This window comes from Arachis stenosperma, chromosome 4 (assembly GCF_014773155.1).
Source record: "Arachis stenosperma cultivar V10309 chromosome 4, arast.V10309.gnm1.PFL2, whole genome shotgun sequence".
Taxonomy (NCBI): Eukaryota; Viridiplantae; Streptophyta; class Magnoliopsida; order Fabales; family Fabaceae; genus Arachis; species Arachis stenosperma.
The window spans coordinates 46,464,501-46,471,707 of record NC_080380.1 but is presented as its reverse complement, the minus strand read 5'-3'; the positions used below and the strand labels follow the sequence as shown (position 1 = coordinate 46,471,707).

General features: G+C 39.9%; 1 non-coding gene across 1 annotated transcript; it reads left to right on the top strand.

The window, feature by feature from the left end:
* The first annotated feature begins 921 nt into the window (after positions 1-921).
* LOC130977655 (small nucleolar RNA R71) lies at positions 922-1,029 on the top strand. The gene has a single exon (XR_009085339.1). It is a non-coding gene; the product is annotated as a small nucleolar RNA R71 (small nucleolar RNA).
* The last annotated feature ends 6,178 nt before the right edge of the window (positions 1,030-7,207 follow it).

Sequence of the window (7,207 nt, the reverse complement as noted above, 5' to 3'; positions counted from 1 at the left end):
ATAGCTTCCTTCCTCCTGGCTTTCCTTTTGATTATTTTGGAGGTATTCTACTCCATTCATACTTCCTTCATCACTTGTGGTTATCATTTTGTATTCTTCCCATCTCACCTTCTTTGTTTCTCCTCTTGGATTCTTCTCTGTATCACTGGAGAATCCATCAGTGGGTTTGGGAATTTATTGAGATAGATACCCTACTTAGGACTCCAATCTCTTGATGTTTTCTCCTTGGTTCTTGATATTGGCTCGCACTTCTTCCTTAAACACTTTGTTGTCTTGGACTTCTCTGCATAAGTTTTCAAGTAGAGCCACAATCTTAGAGAGCCTATCATCTGTTAATGATGGTGGGTTGAGATTAGGTGGTTGAGAAGGTTGGTTAGATGGATGTTGGTAATATCTCTGTGAGGTGTTTTGATGAGTTGCATTGTTGTTGGAATTGAGGTTGTGGCGTCTCTGGTCTTGCCCTTGGTCTTGTTGGTTTCCCCATCCAATGTTGGGGTGATTTCTCCATCCAGAGTTGTAAGTTTCGGAGTATGGATCATAGACTTGTCTAGGTGAGTTTCCAACATAGTTGGCTTGCTCCCAGTCACCTTCTTCTCCTATGTTTACTCCTTGAACTGATGATAAGGTGATGGCTGCTGTAACTTGGTTCTCCTCCACCTTCTTAGTAAGATCTGCTAGTTGCTTGGTAATCATCTTGTTTTGAGCTAACAATACATCCATGTGGTTCAACTCCATTACTCCTCTGGTGTTACTTCATTCGGAGGCATAGAAGTAATCATTTTCAGCAACTGTTTCAATGACATCTATAGCTTCTTCAATGGTTTTCTTCTTGTTTAGAGAGCCTCCTGATGAATGATCCACAACCTTCTTTGACTCATAAGAAAGACCTTCATAGAAGATGTGAAGTTAAACCCACTCATTAAACATCTCTGGTGGGCATCTTCTTGTTAGGTCTTTGAATCTCTCCCATGCTTCATAAAGTGTCTCACCATCTTGTTGTCTAAAAGTTTGCACTTCAGTTCTTAGCCTATTGATCCTTTGAGGAGGATAAAATCTTGCCAAAAACTTGTTCACCAGTTCTTTCCAATTAGGTAAGCTCTCTTTTGGGAAGGATTCAAGCCATTTGGATGCCTTGTCCCTGAGTGAAAAAGGGAACAAGAGCAACCTATAGACATCTGGATGGACTCCATTGGACTTCACAGTGTCACAGATCCTTTGGAAGGTGGTTAAATGTTGATTATAATCTTCTTGAGCACCTCTTCCAAATGAGCAATTATTCTGCACAAGAGTGATGAGCTGGGGTTTTAGCTCAAAATTGTTGGCATGTATGGTGGGCTTCTAAATGCTGCTTCCACAGTTTCCTGTATTAGGATTGATATAGGATCCTAAGACTCTCCTTTCTTGCCCAGCACGGTTTGCATGGCCTTCTCTGGCATGATTATGAGCTTCTTCTTCATGATTGTTCTCCATATTTTCTTCCATGTTGGGTTCAAAATACTCTTCCTCTTCTTCCTCAGCACCAATAATCCTTTTCCCTCTTGCTTCCTTTCTTAGTCTCCAAAGGGTTCTTTCAGGTTCTGAATCAAAGGATGCTGAAACTCCTTCTCTTCTCCCTGTCATACAACAAATATATTCACAACAGGAGATAAAATGAAGAAACTATTCTTGTTAAAGTAATTGTTAGTGTGAATGATGTAAATTATCAAACAGTTAGTGGGTTAGTGAGCAGAATTGTAATCAAATAAAGAAAGAAAGAACAGTAAATTAAAAGGGTGCAAGGGATGAAGAAGAAATTAAAAGAGACTAAAGAAAATTAACTGAATCAAATAAACAAAAAGAAAAAAAATGCTCAATCTAGTGGTATTCAAACTTAATCATTGTTGATTCAAAATCAATCTCCGGCAACGGCGCCATAAACTTGAAGCATGAAAACTTGTCTCTCAACAAATTTCCCTTCGGCAAGTATACCGAATTGTCGTCAAGTAAAACTCACACTAGAGTGAGATCGAATCCCACAAGGATTGATTGGTCAAGCAATTTTAGTTAGAAGAATGTGCTAGTTGAGCTAAACAGAATTTAGATTGAGATGCAAAAATTTAAATGACTGGAAAGTAAATAATAGAAATTAAAGTGCAGAATCTTAAATAGGGATTTGGGGTAATGAGCATGAAATTAAATGGAAGAAAGTAAAGAGAATAGGTAAGATCAGAAATGGGGAAATCATTGGGTTTAGGAGATGTTGCATTCTCCGGATCAAGTTCATTCTCATCTCTTCCTCAATCAATGCATTTATTGATCTCCTTGGCAATCTTAAGTGATTGGATCCCAATTCCTTGGCAATCCAATCTCTCTAAGCTTGAACAATTGCCCAATTCCTTGATTTAATTGCTCATGGGAAGAGATGAAAGTGTGGTCACTGATTATACCACATGTATTTCCAAATCAAAGTGTTGGGAGGATTACATGTCACTATATCCGCCCAGACCCCAATTTGGTCCAACATGAGAAAGTATTTCTAGCATGATCTCCTCATCCCTTTTCCAAGGCTCAAAGGAGATCCAATTATGGAGAGTTTCTTTTCCAAGACAACTACCCAATTGAATGAAGATAGAAAGCTTTCTAGTAAGATCAAGAGAAAAGAAAGAAGAAGAAGAATGAAAACTATAATTGATCCATCAAATTACAACAGAGCTCCCTAACCCAATGAAAGGGGTTTAGTTGTTCATAGCTCTAGAAATGAAAAATGGCAGAAAAGAAGAATCCATGCTAAAAGTGCAGAAAAGTAAATCTATAGAGAGTAGTTTCCAAAAGTGCCAAGCTTCTCTATAGTTCAAAATGACTCCTATATATACTACTCCTCTTGATCTTCTAGTGAGTTCTTCAAGTCTTGGATGTGGGCTTTGGATCTTGAGTTGAAGCAGTTCTCATCTTGAGTGGGCCCAACTTGCAGAGAAATATGAATTAGGCTTGGGTATTCAGTAAGATTTAACGTTGAGTGCCATTGTGGGTTCGAGAACGTTAGTGGAATTCACTTTTTCCACTAACGTTCCACCCTCATACATCCACGTTAAATCCAACGTTAGTGGTCTTAACGTGACCACTAACGTTGCTTTCTCAAATTTTGGCCAACGTTATTAGGACTCACTTTTCCCAATAACGTTGGCTTGTACCCCTTCGCGAACGTTAATGGGAATCACTTTTCCCATTAACGTTGCTTAGTGCCCCTTTGTTCCTACGTTAGAGACCACGTTAGTATAGCTAACGTGACTCTTAACGTAGGTGTGATCCACCTTCGAAAGCGTTAGTGACACTCACCTTTGTCACTAACGCTCCAAATGCCACATTCTCTATGTTGGAACTCACGTTAACTAAGTTAACGTGGCTCTTAACGTAGTAGTGATGCCATCTTCCAACGTTAGTGACAAAAGTGAGTGTCACTAACGTTGGCTCTTTGATCTCAACTCCACGTTAACTTTCACGTTAATGGTCTTAACGTGAAAGTTAACGTAGGCAATGCTAGTTGGTCCAACATTAGTGACAAAAGTGAGTGTCACTAATGTTGGCTTTTGTTTTCCTCTTCCACGTTAGAGTTCACGTTAACTAAGTTAACATGACTCTTAACGTGGATCATTGCCAAGTTCTCCAATGTTAGTGGTGTTCACTTTTATCACTAACGTTGGAGGAAAACGTTATTGGTGTTCATGTTTTCTCTTAACGTTGGAGTTCTTTTTTTTTTCTACGTTAACTACCACATTACCTTAGTTAACGTGGCAAGTAACGTGAGCTTTGGATGGCTTCGCAGGCGTTATTGGTGATCACTTTTCTCATTAACGTTGCAAGCTTTACCATTCCACATTAGTGTTCACGTTAACTAGGTTAACGTGAATACTAACGTGGTTCTTCCTTACTTCCTTTGCCCTGAAAATAAGCAATTAAAGTGCATCAAAGCTCTATCCAAAGTCATGAGATTATGCATCATCAATTTATCATGCAATTCTAGCAAAATACTCATGAAATTATGCAAAGTTCACAAAAGTTGCTTGAATCAAGGTGTAGGTGTAATTTTATCCAAAACTTTCCTTATTCACTAAGAAAATGCTTGAAACTACCCTAAATCAATAAAGAAAAGGTCAGTGAAACTGGTCTAGATGCCCTGGCATCACATCACTAATGTGTCGGCACTGCAGTGCTTCCTCAATGGCAGCCTCAGTAACCATAATCTCTCTATCCCTCAGCTGGACTGAATCAAGATTGGCACAGAAGAAGTTGCAGTAAAACTCCTTGACCCATGAGATGTTTATCCTCCCCAGATCCCTATCAACAAATTCCAAACCCAACTTTAGAATGCGGCCATTGACAGCGCGCCTTACATCATTTGGAAGTACCAACCTCTTCTTAACATTCATATTTTTCTTCCGGTATTTGGGAAGCGAAGCTCACAGTAGAGGTTGGGGAATTTGAGTGGGTCAGTAAATGGAAGCAGCTGATTTTCCTTATCCATCTCATTCAGTGGATTTTTAGCATAATTAGCATATGTGGATGGGGTAGAGATCTTAGAGTTCTTTCTTTTCTTAGAAGGAGTGGCTATGGCTTTCCCTTTGTCTGACATCCTGAAAAATAGAATTTACATAATATAAGAAGCTAGCGAAATAATCAAGAAGCACTTATGACAATGCATATTCAGAAAGTGAGCAAATAGAGTAGAAATCTTGGAATGAAAGCAACAAGGTTCAGAATTCAAAAGAATCTTCAAACTAAGAATTCAAACCACAATTGCACATTACTTGATTATTAAACCTAAGAAACACCATATCCAAAAGAATGATCAAAAGAGTTAAGTCAAAAACCAAAAGAGAAGTTAGTCGGTTAAACAAGCTAGAATTAAAAAATCAGCCTGGAAGTCAGTGATATGGTGGCTACCGGCTTAATTCAAAAGATATGCACATAGTAGGGATGTAAGCATGTTCACAATCATGAAAAGCATCAAGTCATTGATGATGAAATATGATAATGCTAAGAAGCAACTCACGAGAAAGCAAGTCATCAATCAATGCAAATTATTAGAATTACATGAATTGGTGTTGGTGTGATCAAAATGTTAAAGAATGAATCAATCAACAAAAATTCAACACCAAATTCGATGAGCCATGAAAGTAAAAAAAAGATTGAGATAAGATCTGAAAAATTCATATGCCATGTGACCAAGGGTAATCTGGGTATGAAGGGTTCAAACCATAGCGGTCATATGGGTAGAAGGAATCATCAATCTTGTGGAATAAGCAAATAGCTCAATTTCAAATGAAAATCAAGTTAGTGGTCAATCTGGAAATTCATTAGTATCATTGAATGCACATAAGCAATCTAGCATGAATATAAGCAAAGAATATAATGATTATGACCAAACTTGTTTTTGAACAATTTCCAAAACCATTTAGTTAACAAAATCCCTTTGATACAAAAATCACCAAATAGGAGTTGCTACAACAAGTGAGTGTAATTCATGGTGTATGGTTAGGAAAATTCCGGCAGCAATTCGGCAGTAAGTTGGCTATTTCCCAAATTCAAACAGTCAAATTAACTTCCATATGAATGCATTAACAATGAAAAGCAGAGAAGACCATATATAAATGCATCGGAAGTAAGCAATTGAGCAGTGAACATGAATAAGCTACAAGCAACCAGAAGCAATGAACAGTGAAGCAATATGCAACGTATAACATAAGCAGCGCAATAAAATAGAGCAGTTCCTCACAGCACAAAAATTCAAACATGTAATCACAAACGGAGCACTTATCAGACCTAGAATCCTCTAACTACCTAACAGCAGATATCTCTAACTATCCTAACAAACAAAATTATGTACTAACTAATTAAACTAACTAGGAGCTAAGAACAAAAATAAAACAGAGCAGAGGCAGGATGGAACCTGGGAAGCAGAAACGGTTGCGGAAAAAGGGAAAGAAAGGAAGCAGTGGGAGTGATCAGCAGAGTCACTGCCTCGGAAGGTGGTGACGAGAAAGCTCGCACCGGCGACAATGGAGGTCACGGCGGTTGGAGTTGCGGTCACCGTGAGAGGACAGAGGAGTGAGAGGGAGAAGGAAACGGCGAGAAGGAGAGGAAGAAAAAGAGAAGGGCGAGGCGGCGACGGCGGTGGTCGCAGCGTGGTTCTCCGGAGAGGAGAAGCAGAGAGAGATGTTGGGGGGAAGAAAAGAGGGTTGCGCGAATGTGTTGTTCCCTTCGCAAATTGAGGGTTAGTGATTTTGAATCTGCGCGAGTGTGCATGTTGTGCGTCCGCGCAGGCGAGTTGGGCTAGAGGCAGAAAGGAGGCCCAGAGTTGGCACAACTCTCGGGTCCTTGGCCTGGGTGATGCTGAGACGCATCGAGCGCGCGCGCTGTGCGCATTCACGTGGATGGCTTGAGCTTATGGAATGGGCGCGGAGGCGCAAATTACGCTGACGCGTGGGCGGAGAAACAGGAAGGGGCGCGGACGCGTGCAGCGTGCGTCCGCGTGGGTTGTGACACAGAGTTGGCCCAAAAGTGGCACAACTCGCTGGTCCTTGGCCCAGAAAGTTCAGAATGCGATTCTACGCGCACGCGCACTGTGCGCTAGCGCGTGGAATCTTTCTTTCTTCTCCTCTCTCTTTTTTTTAGGAAGAGCTTAGTATCCTTTCAATCTCCTTTAAGGTCCTAAAGCAAGCTAAGATGTAAAATTAATACATACTTTGAGATAATGGGTATTTTTCAAATGAACTTAGAAAACATGGAATCCAAGCAAAAACTCAATTTCAAAAAATCATCCCATATTCAAGCATAGATTGTATATAACACCTTAGTAATCAAAGTAAAATACATTTAAAATGTATAGAAACTATATACAATGGAACCCAGTTCATTCATTCGTTATATCTACAAGAGAATGGAAAGAGTTTACCATGGTGGGGTGTCTCCCACCAAGCACTTTTGGTTTAAGTCCTTAAGTTGGAAATTTGGGAGGCTCCTTGTCAAGGCGGTTTATGCTTGTATCCATCCTTGAACCTCCAAGAGTGCTTGTCCTTCAGTCGGTTGTCAGAATTTCGCTTAAGCTTTGGTGAGGTTCCTTCCAAGATATGAGCTCCAAAAATTGACTTCCAGTGCATGATCCAGGATCCCATATCTTATCTTCACACCCATCTTCTAGTTGTTCCTCTCGGTTCCGTTCGGGTGATAA